The sequence below is a fragment of the Schistocerca americana genome, chromosome X (assembly GCF_021461395.2).
Source record: "Schistocerca americana isolate TAMUIC-IGC-003095 chromosome X, iqSchAmer2.1, whole genome shotgun sequence".
In the NCBI taxonomy this organism is placed as follows: domain Eukaryota; kingdom Metazoa; phylum Arthropoda; class Insecta; order Orthoptera; family Acrididae; genus Schistocerca; species Schistocerca americana.
In genome coordinates, this window is record NC_060130.1 from 749,889,719 (window position 1) to 749,913,876 (window position 24,158).

Genomic DNA, 24,158 nt, shown 5'->3' on the forward strand with positions numbered 1-24,158 from the left:
TGCCGTGCGTGTGATCATTGCTTGTACAGCCCTCTCGCAGTGTCCGGAGCAAGTATGGTGGGTCTGACACACCGGTGTCAATGTGTTCTTTTTTCCATTTCCAGGAGTGTATATACTTACTATTATAGCGATCCCTCTGTCTGTTTTTTCAGAGTCTGAAGATGGTTCTTAAATAGAATCGAAACCGGTCACTCCAATAAAAATGAAAAGTCGCAGTCAAGACTGTTTTTAATCTTAAAAAAAAACTAATTTTCACTGTCCTCATAGCATTCTAAAGTTCATGTTTGCCCATATTAAAAAAAAAAAAAAAAAAAAAAATGGTTCAAATGGCTCTGAGCACTATGGGACTCAACATCTTAGGTCATAAGTCCCCTAGAACTTAGAACTACTTAAACCTAACTAACCTAAGGACATCATACACCCCTATGCCCGAGGCAGGATTCGAACCTGCGACCGTAGCAGTCCCGCGGTTCCGGACTGCAGCGCCAGAACCGCACGGCCACCGCGGCCGGCTGCCCATATTCGCGATTGCGAATACGTTTAATGTGTTTAATAACGGCTGTAGACGGCGTAGTGCCTGTTCCTTTGGACATGCATGCGCGGAAGAAAACACAACAGCACATTGTTGTATGTACAATTTTTGTGTAGAAAGAAATCGAAAATGCTCATTTTCAAAGCACATCATTTTCTTTCTCGCAGTCGGTTGTAACACATAACCTCTACATTGTCATTTAAATATACATATAGCTTATGTTCGTCTGGATGTTTATTTGAGTAACGTGTAAAAGTTTGAAATATATCGGCCAAGATCTTTTCTAAATTTTTGGTAACTCTTTTCCCCTGTATATATTACGTATGTATGTATGTGTGTATTGAACTGGGGACCTAGGAACGACGGAGAGGCTAAGTACCCGCCGGAGTATTCAGTGGTACACAACCCCACAACAGACTACAGCAGTCCACTCACCCCACCGCCGCCCCACACCAAAGACAGGGTTTTTGTGCGGCTCGGTCCACAGTGAACCCCTCCGGGAACGTGGCATTCCAGACGAGTGTAACGCCAATGTTTGCGTGGTAGAGTAATTATAGTGAACGCGTACGTGGAGAGTGTTTGCGCAGCAATCGCCGACGTAGTGTAACTGAGGCGGAATAAGGGAAACCAGTCCGCATTCGCCGAGGCAAATGGAAAACCACCTTAAAAACCATCCACAGGCTGGCCAGCACACCGGACCTCGACACTAATGCGCCGGGCGGATTCGTTCCGGGGACCGGCACGCCTTCCCGTTCGGGAAGCGGTGCGTTAGACCGCACGGTTTATATATATATATATATATATATATATATATATATATATATATATATATATATATATATATATATATAAGCCGTGTAAAAATTCGAAGTAAAACGGTCAAGTACTTTTCGAAATTTTTGGTAACAATGTTAAACAACGACTTATCTTTATATAGTAGCACAGATGACACAGTCATGATTTCGGCGTAACAACCGTTCATTACTTACGTGCACAGCACCATTACGCGCCATGTTGCATAAGATGAGATCTACAATCAGTTTGTCAGTCTACACGAGGAGTCACCCTTCAATGTTAGCATGCTCTGAGTCGCATAAGATCGAAAATACAGTAAAACATGTGGAAGATCCTCGTACAGCATAATTTGAGGGTGGACGCCTGTTAGTGAACATTAATATGTGATGTATCTACCCTTCGCCTGTATGATGACTTGAACTCTGCTGGGGAAACTTTCAGTGAGGTGTCTGAATGTCTGTTGAGGAATGACAGCCCAATCTTCCTCAAGAGGCGAAACCAGAGATAGTTGGACGCTGGGGTCCGGAAAGAACTCAGCGTTCTAGCTCATCCCACAGATGTTCCATTGGGTTCAGGTCGGAACTCTGGGAATGTCAGTCCATTTCAGTTATGTTGTTGCCCACAAACCACTGCCTCACAGACGCTGATTTATGACAGGCTGCACTGTCATGCTAACTCAAATCATTATCGTCTCCGAACCATTCCACTACTGTACGCAATACACAGTGCTGTAAAATGTTCTTATTCTTCCATATTCAGCATTTTATTAAGCACAATAAGAGAACCACACAATAACCACGAAAGACACCCCTACCTTAAGACCAATTCCCCCGTATTCCACAGTTGGAAGTAAACATGATGGCAAGTAACGTTCTCCAAGTACACAGTGTATAGCGTGTGATTCAGCACTCCAAAAACATTCGTTTCCAGTCATCCACTGTCTACCTGTGTCGCTGTTAAGCGTCGCTTAGCACTGGATTGGGAAATGTGTGGCTTATGAGGAGCTCCTCGAACATTCTATCCTTTTTAAATCCGAAGGCACGGTTGGACTGCTGGTAGCAGTTTGGAGCTCCGCTGATTTCATGCGATTTTTACCACCAACCTCAGCAATGCTCGACGGTCCCTGACCGTCATTATATGAGGTCTTCCTGGTCTTGGTTTAACTGTGGTAGTTTCTTCACATTCCCACTTCACAATCGCATCACCAACAGCCAAGGGTTGGAAAGTCCCCGATGGATTTGTTACTCACGTGACATCCAGTGACTAGTCCACGTTCGAAGTCACTGACCGACCCATTCTGCTGTTAACTGCTTCTCTACTGACAACACTGCATACCTAACCTCCTTTTATACTGGCGCGTCTACCGCTCGTTACATGTAGTGATCAGTACCACATTACATAAGGGCGTCCGCATCCTTCGATAATGTACAATACTGCATGCACATTCAATTTCATGTGGATTTATCCCAGCTTAGGCACATGTTGCCAACGGCCTTGCCGCAGTGGTAACACCGGTTCCCGTCAGATCACCGAAGTTAAGCGCTGTTGGCTGGGCTAGCACTTGTATGGGTGACCATCCGGTCTGCCGAGCGCTGTTGGCAAGTGGGGTGCACTCAATCCTTGTGAGGCAAACTGAGGAGCTACTTGATTGAGAAGTAGCGGCTCTGGTCTCGTAAACTGACATACGGCGGGGAGAGTGGTGTGCTGACCACATGCCCCTCCATATCCGCATCTAGTGAGTGGGTTGGGGGTGACACGGCGGCCGGTCGGTACCGTTGGGCCATCATGGCCTGTTCGGACGGAGTTTAGATAGGCACATGTTATACGGAATTTCAAGCCATCGGCAGTCGTCGATGTTTCCTTGGAGACCTTTTGTTTTAATCTTCTTCACAGAAGTTAGTCTACAGGTGTTAAGGATGTTAAGTCTGGTTAGCAACATGCCATTTTATGTTTCCCGAACGACTGATCCAGCAATATCCCAATGATTTGCAATTAATGAAAGGGACATCCGTCATGTTGGTAGCAGAAAGACTGCCTTACTTTGAGATGTAATCCAAGAACTGCAGCAGCATATCTGTTAGAAACTTTAAATACTTTTCAGAGTCGTGTTAATAAAGCAGGGACCAATAATGGGACGCACTGACAGCTCAAGATCATTGTTTACTCACCTCGCTCAACCAGTCGAGTGTACTGTCAAGATTGATTTGCCCATCGTTTGTAATTGATGATTCATTCGTAAACTAAATCTTACACGGAAACATTGCAACACTTTGCACTATTCGTAGACACCGTTCGGAGAACTGTTGATGGAATGAAATGTGGAAAGTTTGAAATCCGTTGGAAGGTAATACTGGCAGAACACTTCTTTCACTGCGTCCACTCGCACATTCAAATTGTCTTATAGTAACATATGGGTTGAGCGTTACTGCTGCTACAATAATAACGCGATGGCAAATGTGGAAGCGAACACGTGAACTGTTCCTTGTTTTCATTGCCCAGCTTTATTTTCAGTTTTTTTATCTAATTCTGCAATTCATTTAATCATATCTTTCGCAATATGACGAAGATCGACAGCTTCGTCTGAAATGTGCACAAGCACAGAGTAAATCAGACTAATTTGATTCTACTCTTCCAAACAACACGTGGGTTTGTTTTGGGGCTAATTCTAAAGTGCGCCTTAAACTACAGTGGTTTAGTAGCAACACATACGAGCAGACTTATTGCAGAAGAGTTATCCTGTACGACGATTTAAACTAGTTAGAAGCGATTGGAGAGAGCAGGGGAAAAATCACCGAGGCACACGCGAATGCGTGACAGACGGGAGGAGAAGTTCGTTGCGAGGAGAGAGACAAATTTCGTGCTGTCAGCGCCATCTTGTTCGCCCCGGCGTTCGACTAGTCGCCACGCTGGCGTGACGGCATCGACGCCGCCACTTGGATTTCTCGCAGTGACACGGCAAGTAATGGGCAGAAATTCGATATTCGTGTCGCAGGGTCACACTGAATGTTTCACTTAGTGCCGAACCGCTCACGCCGTGTGTTTTCACCCAGAGGGCAGATGGAGGACCTATGCACGAACTCAGCCAACCAGCACTGTACACAACTATTCTTCGTACTGTTTGAAACCACCGTGAAGAATATACCTCGCGTGTTTTTTACTGTCACTACTTTGTACATTACTCTCAAAATTATATTCATTTTCAAAAGAAGAAAGAAAAGAATGCAAAATTTGCAATGGTTTAAAAATTTGTTCACAAGCATAACACTAGAAGCAGTTTTTATTAGACTTAAACAATTTTTTATTGTAAGAGAATAAATCTTTAACTACGTGACAAATACGATGACATATGACGATGAGACCAACAAGCGTTGAGGTACAACAACATAATTATGATGGACTTATGACAACAATCGTAACATAGATGTCACTTCAAGCTTCAGTGGCTGCCTACCTGGTCCGAGACATGTCTGATAGGCGAAAAATAACGAATCTCCACAGGCTGACGCAGGATGTTTACTATATAGAGGACACGATCCTCAGTGGAAATTCTGTATGGGATGCATGGATGGCGCGATTGGTAGCTCACTGCCCAGCAAAGGCAGGAATCCGAGTTCATTCGCAGCTCGGGGCATCTTTTAAGCTTTTCAGTAACATTCATAGTGAATACGCTCGAGAGACAAAGTTGCTGGACGATGGAGCGCATTATCCTCCCCACATTTATGTCTCACTAAAGCTTACCTGACAAGAAAAGAGCATGCCTTTGTAGAATTCGTAAGTAATGGGCAGAAATAGACGCAATGGATGCATTAGACGAGACAAGAATCATTAACAAATGGCTGGACAATGTGATAGTACAAAATGAACCTTTGAATTGCGCGACACCCAAGATACTTCGTATTCGAATTGAGTGGCTGTCAGTGTCTGCATGAAAGAAAATACGAGCTTACGGAATATGAGACCCACTTTGGGACAGGATTCAGAACTTCCGCCGAACGGGGTAGCCGCGAGGTCTCAGGCGTCTTGTCACGGTCCGCGCGGCTCCCCCCGTCTGGGGTTCGAGTCCTCCCTCGGGCATGGGGGTGTGTGTCGTCCTTAGCGTAAGTTAGATTAAGTAGTGTGTAAGCTTAGGGACCGATGACCCCAGCAGTTTGGTCCCGTAAAACCTCACCACAAAATTCAAATTCAATTCAGAACTTCCTACCAGACAGAACTGAACATGTCCTTCTTAAGGGGGCTAAACCGTCAGATGTATGAGTAATTTCAGAAACACCCCAAGAAAGTGTGATATAATTTACGGTTATTACTGATTCCTGTGATTTATTGGCAATAAAGTAATCGAACAACGAACAGTAGTTGGTCCCTCCACCTACTTATGCGCAGTAGGTTACATTTATTTACGTTGAGGCTCAACTGACACTTCTTTCACAACGCCTCGATCATCTAAGAGTTTATTACACTTTTCTGCCGTTGCAACTGTTCTATAAACAACAATATCATCCTCGTACACCCTCAGTGGACCTATTCACTAGATAATATACAAGAATAGGAAACTCCATGAGACTGCCCCAGGATGATGCTGTTGTTTATAGGGATGTTGCAACGGCACGGACCTTCCTATTTTATTCACCAAACCATATATAAAAATTGGAAGCTACGTGAAGTTCGCGGATGATGCTGTTGCACGTGGAAAAGTTGTAGAACGACTGGAAAAACAGACATAAGGCAGCAAAGTTAATGGCTCTTTCTCTAAATATGGGACGTATGAAAAAATTATGAATAATCTGTACATTGAACATGCAATAAAGGAAACAAAGGAAAATTTGGAATGGGTATTAAAGTTCAGGGAGAAGAAATAAAAACTTTGAGGGTTGCCGATGGCAATGTAATTGTGTCAGAATCAGAAAAGAACTTGCATGAGCTGTTGAACGAAATTGACAGTGTCTTGAAAAGAATTATAAGATAAACACCAACAAAAACAAAACAAGTGTAATGGAATGTAGTCCAATTAAATCAGGCGAAGGCGGGGGAATTAGTTTAGGAAACGAGACACTAAAAGTAATGGACGAGTTCCGATATTTGAGCAGCAAAACAACTAATGATGGCTGAAGTACAGAACATGTAAAACGCAAACTGCACAATAAAAAGAAAAACGTTTCTTAAAAAGAGAAATTTGTTAATAGCGAAAATAAATGTGTTAGGAATTCTTTTCAGCAGGTATTTGTCTGGAGTGTGGCCTTCTACGAAAGTGAAACGTGGACGACAAGCAGTTCAGACAAGAAATGCATATAAGATTTTAGAATGTGATTCTTCATAAGAATGCCGAAGATTAGGCGGGTAGATCGAATAACTAACAAGATCGTACTGAATGTAGTTGGGGGGAAAAGGATATTTATGGCGTAACTTGACTAAAAGAAGGAATCGATTGATAGGAAACATCATTAGGCATCAAAGATTAGTCAATGCGGTGTGACCGTGTGGTTCTAGGCACTTCAGTTTGGAACCGCGTGACCGCTACGGTCGCAGGTTCGAATCCTGCCTCGGGCATGGATGTGTGTGATGTCCTTAGGTTAGTTAGGTTTAAGTAGTTCTAAGTTCTAGGGGACTGATGATCACAGATGTTTAAATCCCATAGTGCTCAGAGACATTTGAACCATTTTAGTAAAAATTGTACAGGGAAACCTAGGCATAAATATAACAGGCACGTTCAAATGGATATTGGATGCAACAGTTATTCAAAGATCAAGATGTTTGAACAGGACAGACTGGCGTGGAGAGCTGCATCAAACCTGTGTCGAGACTGAAGGTAGCAACAACAACAAAACCAATGAGTTTTTTTCTAAGAATATTCGCAATGGAAAACCATGCACCGACTGATATTAAGAGGATAGCCGGAATTCTGTGGGATTAAATCTTACGATTATCTGAAGGCTGTCCACAATCGCGAAAATGCGGGGAGTGCCGTTACCGACTGAACTATGAAAAGGGCGTCTAATGGCCCTTCACAAAGCTCGCTCTCACTTGTCAAGCTTCTCTTGAGTTTGGCGGGGAGGCGGTTCCTACTTATCTCAACCGGTAAAAGCATTGTCCGCGAGGGAAAAGAGCCCCTGTTCAAGCACCGCTTCCGTCGACAGTAGAGCTTGCCACAACATTTCTAGTTTACAAAACATTAACTGATTGATCTGGAGTTTCAACATGTATTGAAAGTCAGCGACCTGTTATCTGACTTTACTTTTTCGTGTCCTTGCAACTTTTCAGTCATGGTCTCTGATCCTTGTCATTTGTTCTAAGATTTTTGGTCCAGTATTGGGCGACGTCAATAGCTGCACTGTTTCCTAGTCTTAGATCTTCGAGGGTGCACTTATAAGGACAATAGAATTTGCGTGGCACACCCTGCACCTCAGCACAATCGAATAAAATGTGGCTGTCGTTTTATAACCTCCACCTTGATAGATTTGTCTTTAATGGTGCAACACCTATTCGTAGTCTGTTATAGGTCCTCCAAGTTTCGCACTCCAGTAGGTACCATTCTAATTTAAATGGAAACTTGCTCTCTGCAAGGTACATTACATGCACTGCCTGAAAAAAAAAAAAAAGAAGGCACTCAGAAGCCTTGGTCGGATGTCACTGTAACTTATTACACGCACACACCATCGATGGAAATGTAAATGATTAGGGTTGCAATTCTCTGCGACAGGTAGAACGACTAGCAGAGTGAATCTGCGTTGTTCATGTTGTGTTATCTCCAGGCCTGGTAGGATATATAGTGGGCACGAACAGATTCAGAAGTAGATAGATGTCTGTGAAGGACTTGGAGATGCCACGTACTCGTGTGAGAAATCGTTGTCAGTGTCTATGAAAGTTGTGGATCTCCATTTGGCCGGCTTGTCGAATCGAGCAATATCCACCATTTGTGGGGCATTAGGATGTGACAGTGGTCCGATGTTGGACTGCATAGGGATGCGAGGGCAGGCATACTATTCGTATTGGAATTCCGGTCGACGATGTCTGAGCATTAGAATGGAGGAGCGTCGTATTGTGCACGAAGCACATCATAACCCTATCACATGTGCGCCTACTATCCGAGGACAAGTGATGGACTCTGTACAACATCATGTCGTATAGCACCACTGGTCAGAGACTAGTGGCGGCAGGGCAAAGGAATTACCGTCCCACTCTTAGGATGCCGTTAACACCAAAGGAAATACTCTTCCGTTTTGAGTGGTGGCTTGACTGGGAAGCACAGGTTGCTGATGAATGGTGTCGCACTGTGTTCAGTGATGAATTGCAGTTCTCACTGCCTCGAATGACCATCGTCGGCGAGTACGGCAGCGACTGGGGAGAGGTCCCGTTCTTACAATGTTTTATGGAGGCACAGTGGTATTACTGTTGGCGTCATGATGTGGAGAGACATCGGCTATGGCTTCAGGACATGGCTGGTAGTGTTTGAGGGAACTGGTGGCACAACGGTATGTCACGAACATCCTGCATATTCATGTATTACTTCTCGATGTAACACTATCGGTGCCATTTTTCAACATGCCAATGCTGGTCCGCGTATGGCACGTGTCTTTATAAACGGTTTGCATGATGTTCAGGTACTCCTATGGCCAACAAGATCCCCATTTCGATTTCTGATAGAACATGTGTTTTACCAGCTCGGATGTCAACTTCATCGCAGTGCCAGTATGTAGGATATCAAGAACCAGTTACGAGAGATATGAGTTAGCTTGCCTCAGGACAGGCTACAATGGCTTTATGACACCCCTCCAAACCGAATCATGCATGCGGCCAGGCCAGAGAAGGTGCAACATCATACTGATAATTGAGCTCACACCGTCAAGTTCTTTGTAAACTGGACTCGATTTTGTAATCACTGCAATAACAAAAATGGTTCAAATGGCTCTGAGCACCATGGGACTTAACATCTGAGGTCATCAGTCCCCTAGAACTTAGAACTACTTAAACCTAACTAACCTAAGGACATCACATACACCCATGGCCGAGGCAGGATTTGAACCTGCGACCGTAGCGGTCACGCGGTTCCAAACTGAAGCGCTTAGAACTGCTCGGCCATCCCGGACGGCGGTCATTTTGGATCGCAACCGTGTTATGTGGTTACGATCTTAACCGACCAAAGCTATTAGCAAAAATAGCGGAGTCTACGCTTACTTACGATAGTATACGGTAGCATAGGGAAGTTTTACAGCTCTATTGAAATGTCTTTAACCTATAAAAACTACTGCATCCAAACCATCCAAACTGCTACGAGAGCAGCAACGAGGAGCAGCACAGAAAGCAACTTTGTTGCATTAAGTGGTAATTAAACCCTACTGTCCTTCGAAGAACAACTGGTAAGACCCCTTTCTTTTCCACTGCAGAGTACGCCTGCCCAGTCTGGACTAGATCTGCCCATTTGGAAGAAGTGGATGTCGTCCTGAATGAGACATGCGGTTTTGCAAGTGACCGTATAACAGAGGTCTGCAAAGAGGGCGTTTTGATTGCTCATACACTCTCGAGCTTACCGCGTGCGGGCATGCTCGAAGCATACAGGCTGTGGTCGAACGGGGCGCCGTGGTGAGGGCAGAGTGCTGTTGTCGCGAACGTTTCAGTATGTGTGTCTGCACGCTGGTGTCACTTGTCACATATTCCCACCAGATGGTGAGACTACACTCACATCAGTTTAGTTATGCCGTAGGTGTATATTCCTGGGCGGTAGTGTCTAATCGCGATATCATTGTGATCCGTAAGAGAATATTTACAGATATCACAAAAACAAAGCCACATCATAATTTCCTTCTAGCTTATCGGATATTTCATCACATATTTGACGTACAGTGTTTAACGTATCATTTCTATGACAACCAGACTGCATTTATAATAATCGGAAAGACTACCACAGAAATGTCACTATTCTAAGCAACGTCCGAATTTCGACTTTCTCATCTATGAGACGGTGACAGCACTCTGTCAGCTCTCGCAGATTCTACATTTAATAGACGATAATATGACAGTTGTATGGAAACTGACATTTTGCAATTAAGCACGATTTTAATTTGCTGGACACGCAGCGGGTGTTAGACAAGAAAATACGGTCTACAGTAACTTAAACGTACCTCTTTATCTACGGGTCCTGTATTACAACGATTTTTCAATCTGTGCGCCCATAGCAAATGCGTTTTCGATACTTCTCGCCTTCCAGCACTCCGATTGCTACTTTGAATGGTTCTAAAAATTTACGGGCTCTTTTGTACTCTTGCTGTCGTAGCCAGTAAGTTTTTCAGAGACGTCTCTCACCAGAAGCATTTCCGTGATTTTGTCGTACAGTCTAACTACACAGTGTAGCATTCTAATTATACTGTTCCATCGATTCTTGCTTCAGGCTTGTCTGTATCGAATTCACCTCTCAGTTTTCTTCATAAGCCGTGGGATAAAACACTGCAACTTCATTTATCAAACAACTGCAGCCGCGCGGGATAGCAGTGCGGTCTGAAGGGCGCCGTGCCGCGGTTCGCGGGGCTCCCCCCGTCGGAGGTTCGAGTCTTCTCTTTGGCGTGGGTGTGTGTGTTGTCCTTAGCATAAGTTAGTTTAAGTTAGATTAAGTACTGTGTAAGCCTAGGGACCGATGACCTCAGCAGTTTGGTCCGACAGAACTTACCACAAATTTCCAATTTTTCCAATCGTCATCGAAAACGCGTTCCAAGACTGTTGTAAGTAGGCTGTTTAGGTTTTTATGTTGGTAACGGCAAGCAGCGCTCTGTATGAAAATCACTGACTGTGCTGTGTGCAGTCTGTGGCTGGTTGGACTCATTGTAGGAATATTCACTTGTGTAGTGTTGGGCAGTTGGATGTGAACAGCGCGTAGCGTTATGCAGTTGGAGGTGAGCCGCCAGCAGTGGTGGATGTGGAGAGAGAGATGCCAGAGTTTTGAGAACGGACGATCTGGACGTGTGTCCGCCAGAAAAAGGAAATTTGTAAAGATGGATTTCATGAATTGATATACTGACTTTTGAACATTATTAATGTAAATACATTGTTTGTTCTCTATCAAAAGCTTTCATTTGCTAACTATGCCTATCAGTAGTTAGTGCCTTAAATAGTTTGAATCTTTTATTTAGCTGGCAGTATTGGCGCTCGCTGTATTGCAGTAGTTCCAGTAACGAAGATTTTTGTGAGGTAAGTGATTCATGAAAGGTATAGGTTATTGTTAGTCAGGGCCACTTTTTGTAGGGATTATTGAAAGTCAGATTGCCGTTGCACTAAAAAAAATTGTGTGTCAGTTTAGTGATGATCAGAATAAGTAAAGAGAGAAATGTCTGAGTACGTTCAGTTTTTCAGAAATGGCTCTGAGCACTATGCGACTTAACTTCTGAGGTCATCAGTCGCCTAGAACTTAGAACTAATTAAACCTAACCAACCTAAGGACATCACACACATCCATGCCCGAGGCAGGATTCGAACCTGCGACCGTAGCTGTCTCGCGGTTCCGGACTGCAGCGCCTAGATACTACCGTCTCAGTCAGAGACAAATGAGCTCTTAAAATACTGGGGATGTAATCCTAGCAATTTGAATAATGTTGCCTCGCTGTAGTTGTTGATAAGGCCCCCAGGCATTTTTTCTTGTCATAAAAGTGAGTTGTCACCAATACCTTATTTCAAAGCGCCTAATTTTGATAAACGAAGCGTGCAGTAGTATATAGACAACATTTTCCTGCATCGTTCCATGTATCCACTGTGATTACAAATGCATTGCCGCCTATGGCCTGGATAATGTTGAGCATTATACTCGCCCATATTCATCAGCTTATTTTTCTGTCTTTTGTGCTACTGTCGTAGAACATGAAAAATGTTGGAGACGTCTACGTGTCGCAATTCTGAACCGACGTTGAGAAGCTCCTGATATAAAACCCGAACTGCTACATCTAATATCAATGCAAATGGACCAAGCTCTCTGACAAAGATTTCTGCACACCTTTTTACTTTTCGTAGCTTTCGATGTAACTGGTAACGCTTTGTCATGTTCTACAGACATGTGCCACCGTCTTTCGCACTCTGGATATATTCTTTCGAATCGAGATTGGTTTTCACACTCTCCATCTTGCGTTCACCTATCATGATCCTACAGGGGGCGACTGAGTGGCGCTCGGTTAACTAGTGTAGAGGGTCAGACAATTCGAGAGTCGGCTACCCGAACGAGCGAGAATTAAGTCGAGAGCAGTCGTTCACTGCGGCCAAAGCGGTTGTGTTGACATTTGCCGGACGTAACGCGGAACTACATGCACCGAGCAATTCGAGCGAGCGTAAAAGTCAGATGCAGTCCTCAGTTGCGCTCTACCAAGAATACACGGTTCAGTAGTTTAGGCTCTGGCTCTGAGCACTATGGGACTTAACATTTATGGTCATCAGTCTCAGTAGTTTAGGTACAGCACATAAATGACGTAGTAGATGGTCAGATTACCGGTAGTATTGGTAACATTTATAGGGAAAGAAACGTAAATGAACTTGTGAGAGAGAAACCGGGAGCCGACGACTTCCCTTCGTTCATTTTTTTTCCACATAATCAGAACCACACGTAATTAAGCGGTAGTCCACTGTGTATTTTATATCATTACAAAATATAAACTGCATTTAATAAGTAATGAAAATTTGTTGACTACGTAACTTTATGTAACGAAAGTAATTACTTCTGATTCGAATACAGTTTACATGCACAAACACAAAAATCTGTTTAATTATCGTTGTTATTTTGTAGTCAGTAGATCGTTCTTCATCTTGATCGAATGTAATAGTTTCTTGTTATAAATGATAAGTGCGAAAGTTGTTTAGCAATAACAGAAACATTTTATTTAAGCTCGAGGGAGTATTGAAGCAATCTTTCATATGTTTTTGTTTTGCGTTTTCTTTAAATTGCGTTTTCTAGCGCTATATGATAAATCTGTGTTCTTAAAAATTTTTACAGCTTGCCTCTGTTTCACGTTACAAATGAACGTGAAACAGAGGGATGTTGTAGTAAAGATTAAAAAAAATGCAAAGTTATGAGATAGTGCTAGAAAATGCAACTTCCTGAAAAAAACGTAAATTAAAAAAATATCAAAATCGCTTCAATACTCCTACTTCCTCTCTCACATTTATTAATGTCTCTTCCCCAACCAATGCTACCAATACTACTATTCTAGTTCTACTGGGCCAAAATTACCGAACCGGTGTTCTGGTAGAGCGCAACTCTACCTGTTAAGAATACTCTACATATTTAGGAGTATCAGTGTGTTCTATTTGCAGGCCCTCCTAACATTGTCTTGTCTGTCTTGGGAAATGCACACACTTGTGTTTTAAGGAATTTGATTTGAACGCGTTGACATGAGCAGGCAACCACTGATGCTAGGTGGGAAGGAAGCAGTGTTGCCAGCTCGAGCAGTCAGCTGCTTCAATGGCCGGCCACAGCGTGGATGCTGCAGGCGTGCTCGATCCCTGGGGAGAGGGCGCGCCACTACTTTATCTTGCCTCTGGGGAGGGCTGGCGGGGTGGCAGAATTCACGCGTGTCCTCCCCGGCTTCGGTCCTCACGGCTTCCATTAATCAAACAGGCGAGCGTTACGAAGGCCAGCTCGTGGAGGATTCGCGTCATTGCTCCCCTGTTCCATTTGGAACAGAGCTAACTGCTCCCGCTCTAATGACGCAGATTCGGTGAAATGTAAATTTCTGGAGTCGCAGGTGCCGCTTCTTGGTTTCCAGGCCAGCGGTCATTTACTTACACACCAATGAAGCGAAGTGCGGCTGTTTGCTGATTATGCTGTGGCGTACGTGAAGGTGTCGTGGTTGAATGACTGCAAGAGGATACAAGATGACTTAGACAAAATTCCTAGTTGGTGTGATGAATGGCAGCTAGCTCTAAATGTAGAAAAATGTAAGTTAATGGAGGTGACTAGCATCCCGTAATGTTCGAATTCAACGTTAGTAGTGTTCGGCTTGACAGAAGTAGGTTAGTTAAATATCTAGGCTTTACGTTGCAAAGCGATATGAAACAGAGCGAGCACTTAAGGGGAGGTTTACTACCTTTGGTTTAAAAAATCGATATTTTTTTTTAATTTCATTTTTGGATCCATAAAAGTGTTTAGAATCCACCCCTAAAACGGTTTTTCCGAATACGGAACGGAAATGTTTGTTATTCGTGGTTGAACAAAAAAATGCACCTGCCTGAAATCGGCCTTTTTCACGCATCAGTTTTTTTTCGGGAATTTCGATTTTGTAGCCGCGAAAAATTATTCTATGTGCTTGCCCGTGACTAAAACTGATAAAGTGATCAAGGAGCTTACGACGTACTACGGCTTGGCCATCCGACGGCATTCCAATTCGGGCAACGTATTTCCACAAGTGTTAAACGGATGACCACCCACAACACCAAAATTGTCCGGCTGGGGAAACTAGTTGGTGCAAGTGGTGCATTGCAGAGGCTACCGGACATCTGGACGAATATCAACACGACCAGCCGCTCTCCAAAGAAGTTCAAAAAGTGATTCATCCGATCTACGAGGCCCTTTCAGAGGACGAGTTATTGTACCGGTGCTTGGGAGGAAACACACAACATTCAAATGAAAGTTTGATCGCGTGTGTTTGGAAGTTAGCCCCCAAGCATTTGCATTCTGGTGCGAAGACTGTGGAGACTGCGACTTTCCTGGCAGTGAGCAGCTTCAACGAAGGGTATTCAGCAGTTATGAAGACCATGACAACGATGGACGTCACCCTGGGACTCTATTCGACGCAGTTCGCCAAGCATTCGGACGACCACCGGATTCAAGCGCCCGAAAACCGCTTGTCACCGGCCGTACGAGCGGCTCTGGAGCGGCGCAGGATGGCCCAGATCGGGCAGAACGCTCTCTATGAGGAAGAGGAAGAACTACTTTTATGGACCTGGAATAACAGATTGAATGTAAGTTGCATAATATTGCATTTATGTGTAGTCGGAACTTCAAATGCGTTTTTCTCGAAATGACTTTTTTTATCGCGCGGTATGGTAACTTCAAATCTACTGAACCAGTTGGCACGATTCTTTGTTTCCAACGAAGCTAACTAAATTGTCTAGAAGTTGTACCACTTTTATTCCGATCCATCAACTATAAATATTTTTACTTGGCCGACGAAGTCGAAACATCGATGAAAAAACCCCAATTTTTTTCAAATGGCTGCCATTTTGTTTCCTATGGTCCAAATAACTTAAGCAAGGTACAACTCCTAAAGAATCTTATATACTTCGCTAACGTCAACTCAATTTTGATTTCAGACGAGCCGGCTGACCTGTGACATACCGCGCGTGGAGGTCTATATCGAAATTTTGTTTCGTTCCGACGGCACTTCCGCCTTTGCTCTTCGACATTTCCGATCGAAAAAATTCCAGTTTGTAAAGGAAATATCAATAAACATTTTGGCCAAATTTGACATTGATATCTATAAAAAAGTTCTCAAAGAACATGCTTTTTTCGGGCCAAAGATATTAAACCTCCCCTTAAGCTCGGTAGTAAGGAAAGCGAGTGGTCGACTTCGGTTTATTGGGACATTTGTAGGAAAGTATAGCTCATCTATGAAGGAAACAGCGTGTAGAACACCAAAGCGGAACATTCTTGAGTACTGATCGAGTATTTGGGATTCCTACCACGTCGGATTCAAGGAAGACATCGAAGCGTGCTGCTAGATTTGTTACCGGTAGATTCGATGAACACCCAAATATCACGGAAATTATCCGTGAACTCAAGTCGGAATCCCTGGAGCTAAGACGACATTCTTTCTGCGTAACACTACTGAGAAAATTTAGAGAATCAGCATTTGTGCCTGACTGCAGAACGATTCTGCTGGCCCAAGGTACATTTCGCGTAAAACTGCGGAGACAAGATAAGAGAAATTAGGGCTTTATGGAAGAATATAGACAGTCGTTTTTTCCACGTTCCATTTGCGAGTGGAACGAGAAAGGGAATGACTAATATTGGTACAAGGTACTCTGGACTGCATACCGTATGGTGGCGTGTGGAATGTTTATGTAGATGTAGACATACGAAATGATGAGTGCTATCGACAAGAGATGTCAAACTGATTCCATGTTTCTATTTGGTATGATGAACGGCAGCTAGTCTTAAATGTAGACAAATGTTATTTAATGCAGATGAGTATAAAAACAATCCCATCATGATCGAAAAGAGTATTAACAGTGTGCTACGTCATGCAGTCACTTCGATTGCAAAGCGATATGAAATGAAACTAGCACGTAAGGACTGTAGTAGGCAAGACGAATTGTAGACTTCGGTTTATTGGGAGAATATTAGGAACCGGTGTAGAACATTAGTACGACAAACTCTTGAGTACTGGTCGAGTGTTTGGAAGCCCCACCAGGTCGGATAAAGGAAGACGTCGAACCAATTCGGAGGCGGGCTGTTAGATTTGTTACCAGTGGGCTCGATCAACACGTAAGCATCACGCAGATGCTTCGGGAACTCAAATGGGATTGAAACTTCCTGGCAGATATCCTTTCTTCCAGGAGTGCTAGTTCTGCAAGGTTCGCAGGAGAGCTTCTGTGAAGTTTGGAAGGTAGGAGGCGAGGTACTGGCGGAATTGAAGCTGTGAGGACGGGGCGTGAGTCGTGCTTGGGTAGCTCACTTGGTAGAGCACTTACCCGCGAAAGGCAAAGGTCCCGAGTTCGAGTCTCGGTCCGGCACACAGTTTTAATCTGCCAGGAAGTTTCATATCAGCGCACACTCCGCTGTAGAGTGGAAATTTCATTCTTCAAATGGGATTCTCTAGAGGGAAGGCACTTTCTTTGCGAGGAGCGCCACTGAGAAATTTTAATGCACCTCCATTTGCGACAGACTGCAGATTGATTCTACCGCCGCCAATGTTCATTTCGCGTAGGAACCACGAACATAAGGTAAGAGAAATTACGGCTCGCACGGAGGCATACAGACTGTCGTTTTTCCCTCGCTATATTTACGTGTGGAAGTGGAAAAGAAATAACCAGTAGTGGTGCAGGGTATCAACGGCCTTGCCGCAGTGGTAACACCGGTTACCGTCAGATCACCGAAGTTAAGCACTGTCGGGCTGGGCTAAAACTTGGATGGGTGACAATTCGGTCTGCCGAGCGCTGTTGGCAAGCGGGGTGCACTCAGCCCTTGCGAGGCAAACTGAGGAGCTACTTGATTGAGGAGTAGCGGCTCCGGCCTCATAAACTGACATACGGCCGGGAGAGCGGTGTGCTGACCACATGTCCCTCCATATCCGCATCCGGTGACGCCTGTGGGCTGAGGATGACACGGCGGACGGTCGGTACCGTTGGGCCTTCATGGCCTATTGGGGAGGAGTTTAGTTTTAGTGGTACAGGGTCTCCTCCGCCACGCGCTGTTCGTTGGCTTCTGGAGTATGTATGTAGATGTAGATGTCGATACAGATGGGGGCAACACCGTGTCGTGATGTGCGCCTGACAAAACCAGACCTAATTACATGCTCAGAGAGTACGTAAAAAAATTTAAGACTAAGTGTGTTTTATAGTCCGTATTATAATCTTTTTCTGAAAAGAAGTGAGAATACAGGGTTACACAAACTCGACCGACAAAACTGCGGACATTTTCTGAGGATTTCATCTACATGATTACTCTGCAATCCGCATTTGAGTGCTTGGCAGAAGGTTCACCACTTTCAGACTATTTCTCGACCGTTCCACTCTCAAGTACACTTGGAAAAAATGGACACCTATAGCTTTCCGTGCGACGTTGGAGTTCTCTTATCACGATGGCGAGAGTCAACAAAATATTTTCGCATTCGCATACCTCTCTTTCTGTGAAAATCCTTCAAAACAGTGAAACAGCCTGCCGTATGCAGTTATCGAAACGTACGGCACGAAAGACAAAGTAATGAAACAACCCTCAGGTGAAACACGTACACTTTCATCACCGTGCGTTCAGTACGTTCACTGTGCTCGGTAAACCCATACAGGAGTGTATATTCGTCGGCTCTTCATCAGCAGAGCTACCAATCCTGCTGTATATCACTGTTAACGCACAGCTAACACATCCGGAAAAACAAATCATACTCAAAATCGACCAGTACTGAAAGCAAGCTTGAGGGCGGAGTGTAAAATGGGCAATATTATTGCAAACAGCCAAAACCGTGTTGGAATTTAACACTTTTGTTTCTAAACGTGACACACAGTCCATACCGTCGACATTTGCACAGTTATGCAGATATTTTCAGTGCAGTACAGATAGAAGATAAATGGGAGAAAGAAAGCGTACGAAATGTATTTACTATGTAACGAGCCATCAGAGGTCACGGGTCCCTTATATCAAAATACTCAGAAAAATTTCTCTGGAAAATCTCCGAATTTTTTTCCGTGAAAGGGATAAAAAATGGTTCAAATAGCTCTAAGCACTGTGGGACTTAACATCTGAGGTTATCAGTTCCCTAGCCTTAGAACTACTTATACCTAACTAACCTAAGGACATCACACACATCCATACGCGAGGCAGGATTCAAACCTGCGACCGTAGCAGCAGCGCGATTCCGGACTGAAGCGCCTAGAACGTCTCGGTCACACCGCCGGCTGAAAGGGATCGTTCTGTACGCAAGAAAGGAAGATGCCACGGGCCTACTGCATCCGAAGTTTTTCAAAATAACCTTCGAGCCTCACACATCTCTTGGTCGGACTGTTGAATGAGCAACTAACATGGCGTTTTGATCACTTTCCTTTCTTGTACAGTATGGTCTCGATGCGCGCTTTCTGTCTTCACATCCGTGGCTCAGAAATAATCGAATACCAGAAGGCGAAATGTTAGCTGTTTCTAAATTGATACCCTACCCGTTTTGTGATCGCTACAGAGCTTTCCCCCTGATTTATTCACAGACATAAAAAAGAATGTTTCAGATGCCAGCTAATATTACATACCCTTACAACCGAACGAGGCAATGCTGCGGTAAGCGCCGTGAGTATTTGGGAGCAGACTGGTTCCACAGATTCATTCTCTCTCTCTCTCTCTCTCTCTCTCTCTCTCTCTCTCTATATATATATATATATATATATATATATATATATGGCCTAAAAGCCAAATCCAGACTGGTTGGAACACGACCATCGTCGTTAACCCGTCGGGAGGATTCGATCAGGGGCCGGCGTACCTCCCCCTCCCGGAAGCGGCGCTTTAACAAGCACGGCTATGTGGGAGGATTCATTTCCAATACGAATATGCCGAATAAGGAATTTACTGACCACTGGAACAATGTAGCAGTTCCAATTCCTCTTCTCTCTTTGTTTCGTATTTTTCCAACAGTCCACCTTCTCCTCTTGCCGTTTTTTTTCTTCTTCCATCCATATTGTTTACGATTTTTTACCGTTTCACCTTTTGTGATTTCCTAAATTCAGCATATTTATATTAAAACAGTTACTTTCTATTATTTAAAAATAGTTCAAATTATTTCTCCCCATTAACTTTATTTATGCGGTTAGGTTATTATTCACTTTTTTTAAAAAAGTAGCCTACCCTCATTTTTTCAATAAAAGAAGTCAAGAAGATTAACGTTATCTTCGCTAGAACCTTTGATATTTAGTGTATGTTTTCGACCTTCTCAGTTTTTCCCATCAGCTGTCCATCCAGATTTTTTTTAGTTCAATGTTAAGCTGTTACGTGGACATAACCGTTTCAGTCTTACAGTTGCAGGATACAGGACAGTGTTGTTCCTGGAGGATAGTTTGTCTAGGAACACATTATGTGTTTTGGTCAGTACTCGGTCTGGTGACTAATTTGAGAGTCACACGAAGGAATGCGCATTAGAAACCGCTATAAGCAGCTTCCGGTATGTTCTACGGTTTTCGTTGTTGCCAGAGATGAGGTTGCGTTTTGTGCAGCATTTACAAAACTATTTCGAGTTCAAAACATTTAAGTACTGTATAATCTGCTGAAGCTATTTGGAATATATTGTTCGTTCTTTACGTACAGAATTTTATGGCAAATAAAATTCTGTAATATATTTTTGAAACCAGTTTTATAACATGTAGATGCACCGTCTTGTATCTTGAAACAGAAGGTCTTTTAGCATGGAACATGTGATCTTTGCAAATTAATTGAGTTTCGTTAATATCTTAACAACTTTACCCGTCTTGAAAACAGACATTTGCTTTAGTATCTAGTACCTTCAGTTTCAAAATGCATTTAACTTGTAACTGGTTCCACTTACTGATTGTTTGTGCGTAGCAGAATAACAATGTAAAAGAGAGACGGTTAAATAGTTTTGACAAGATTTTCTCGATTGCAGCTCTTTTACATTTCTACAGAACATTTGTTCCTAGGTACAAGACCATGTTTTACTTTGTAACATATTTTTACATTAGGAAAAACTTTAAATTTCCGGAATAATTTTTGTAATTTTAGAAAAAATATATTAAGCATCTATTACAGGGGTGGCTGGAGGCGGAAGTTTGGTGTCCCAAAGGACAACACTCTACCCTATTACTCTAATTTTACACATAGCTCGACGGAATCGGGAGTGCGTTTGTAATTTAACAATTTAAGGGAATAATTTGGCCTGCCATACTTGTGTGGTTGAGCCGAATTATTCTCTTGCAGTGCTATTATTATGGCTTTGGAGAACAAAACCAAATGTTCAAATGTGTGTGAAATCTTATGGGACTTAACTGCTAAGGTCATCAGTCCCTAAGTTTACACCTTACCTAACCTAAATTATCCTAATGACAAACACACACACCCATGCCCGAGGGAGAACTCGAACCTCCGCCGGGACCAGCCGCACAGTCCATGACTGTAGCGCCTCAGACCGCTCGGCTAATCCATCGCGGCTAGAACAAAACCTTGTGACGACAATTTAAAGCTGTCGAGATTAGTCGACCATCTATAAATTTATTGCTAGTTTATTTACAAAAGCTCTAGCTGAAGGGTGCTCCGGAGCTCCTTATCAACGTTGACATGACGGCAGCTTTGTGATGGAGAGGCGGCAGGACGACCTTTGAGATTCCGTGGCTAATGTGGCACTCGCCGCGCGTGTTCGCACTGATCAACAAGCTATTTCCTTTCAATAAAATGCATCTTACTCAGCAGCTGGCGCGAACCGGTTTGGAGGGGCAATACCACATTAGAGGTGTGTGCCGAATAGGGTCCATGGAATGCTATTAGCCTTTGCATTTGACGTAACGAGAGCTCTTCGAGAGCGTTTCACTATTTGAAGTACAGGGTGTCTCACTCGAAAAAGGTCCCACAAACAAACATTTGCTTAAATTATACTTAAAGTCTTTGCATAAAAATCAGGAAATGAAATGAACATGCCATACCTTATTCTTAGGGAAGCAAAGATGAATCACAAAATGTGCTGGAAGTGTCCGTCCTCGAGTTGTAAACACAGTTGAACACGACGCTGCAGATTCTCAATGTTGCTGCCGGAACCTCTGGTGTCACTGCCTGGATTTCACGGATGATGATTACTTAAAAGTTGTGTGGTTTGTTCCTGCAGACCTTGCCTTTTAGGCCACCCCAGAAGAAAAAGTCATGTGGTGTTAAATCAGGTGATCATTGAGCCACAGTCCTTTCGAAATCACTCTGCTGGGGAAATATGATTCGACCTCAGCCATGGTCACTCGAGACGTGTGGCAGGTGGCGCCATCCCTTTGGTACCAGCCGAGGGTAAGTTGGTCATCGTTCAGCTGGTTCTCAAATTTCCGAAACATATCGATCGATGTAAACTGAACTTGTCACAGTAGACGCGAAAAAATTGGTCCGATGATGCGACGGTGTGATACTGCACAGAATATGCCAATCTTTTGTGAATGCAAGAGTTGCTCGACCAGTGCATGTGGATTTTCGCTACATCACCAACGTGTATACTGAGAGTTTAAATAGCCAGAGAGGTGGAAACACGCCTCATCACTGAACCGTGTGTACTGCAATATTCCTGCCTTCTGAGCAATAAACTGCTGAAACCAACGGCAAAATGTAATGCGTTTATCTTTTCCAATTACATTCAGTTTCTGAAGAACTGTAAACCTGTGTGGAAACATGCCGGATTTCTTCACAGCTCTATGACATGTGTTCCGTGAAATTCTACAGTCCTGAGATAGACGTCGAACAGACTTTGCAGGAGAGGCCAACAATCGTTGTTTCACATCAGTCACTTTTTCTTCCGATAATGGCGTCCGTTCCCGCGATGTGAAAATCCAACACCGGTCCACTGCTCTTCATCTTGTTAACTAACTTTTGTATGCAGCATTTAGACGGTACATGCTCGTCACCAGACCGTTCAACAAACATTCGCTGATTTGTCTTAATGGAACCAGTAATCCAATACTGTTTCACAAGAAACACGCGCTAATCGACAGAATAGCGATACATTGTTAACAAACACTGAGCAATGAGCTCCATCCACAGCGACGCGCTGAAACACATTGTTGTGTTAAACGATGTTGCAGAGTTCAGTATGGCCACGTCAAACGTCACAAATAACACGGTGCAATTTCAGCTGAATTGCTACACATGTTTGTGGGGCCTCTTTCGAGTGAAACACCCCAATGCCACCAATTGCAGTCTCTCACCTGTATCGTCTCTTCACACGCTGCCTGCAGAGTTATAGGCGAAAGAACGCCAGCGTAGTGAATCGACGGGCTCTGTACTTTGTTGAATTACGGCTTCGGCAACCAGCAGCATTGGTGGCATTTTCTCACTACATGAACGTGTGATTTGGACGAAGTATTACACGACAAGAAAAATGGCTGTGTATTACAAATAGTCACGTAGTTTTTAGCAATTCAGTTGTTTGTATGGAATATGAATTTTTTTTAAAGGGGGAAAGTAACTGTTCATTTCTAGAGGGATCAGTCAGATCTAAATTTCAGAGATCTTCACAAATATTAGTGACAGAAGCAGAGAAAAATACCTACCCTGAGCTTCCACTCGGAAAAAATACTTAAATGGTGACTTTTTCTCCCAAGTAGATATGAAGCAGGCGCAAAAACACAGAAATGGAAGAAACGAGTATATTCGACGTTTCTGACTACTTGGATTCGAAGACAGGTACGTTTGTCTCCATGATCACCTGGTCGGAATCTTCAATTTTTGTGTCTAGGGCCATCGTAAAAGCAGTGTCCAGTACTACATCTACATCTACATCTATACTCCGCGAGCCACCTTACGGTGTGTGGCGGAGGGTACTTATTGTACCACTATCTGATCCCCCCTTCCCTGTTCCATTCACGAATTGTGCGTGGGAAGAACGACTGCTTGTAAGTCTCCGTATTTGCTCTAATTTCTCGGATCTTTTCGTTGTGATCATTACGCGAGATATATGTGGGCGGTAGTAATATGTTGCCCATCTCTTCCCGGAATGTGCTCTCTCGTAATTTCGATAATAAACCTCTCCGTATTGCGTAACGCCTTTCTTGAAGTGTCCGCCACTGGAGCTTGTTCAGCATCTCCGTAACGCTCTCGTGCTGACTAAATGTCCCCATGACGAATCGCGCTGCTTTTCGCTGGATCATGTCTATCTCTTCTATTAATCCAACCTGGTAAGGGTCCCATACTGATGAGCAATACTCAAGAATCGGACGAACAAGCGTTTTGTAAGCTACTTCTTTCGTCGATGAGTCACATTTTCTTAGAATTCTTCCTATGAATCTCAACCTGGCGCCTGCTTTTCCCACTATTTGTTTTATGTGATCATTCCACTTCAGATCGCTCCGGATAGTAACTCCTAAGTATTTTACGGTCGTTACCGCTTCCAATGATTTACCACCTATGGCATAATCGTACTGGAATGGATTTCTGCCCCTATGTATGCGCATTATATTACATTTATCTACGTTT

General features: G+C 43.6%; 1 protein-coding gene and 1 pseudogene across 1 annotated transcript in view; one reads left to right on the top strand and one right to left on the bottom strand.

Moving 5' to 3' along the window:
• Window positions 1–24,158, bottom strand: part of LOC124556296 (plexin-B) — a 973,640-nt gene that overhangs the window by 61,198 nt on the left and 888,284 nt on the right. The gene's annotated exons all lie outside the window — the stretch shown is intronic.
• Window positions 2,812–2,928, top strand: LOC124557353 (annotated as a pseudogene).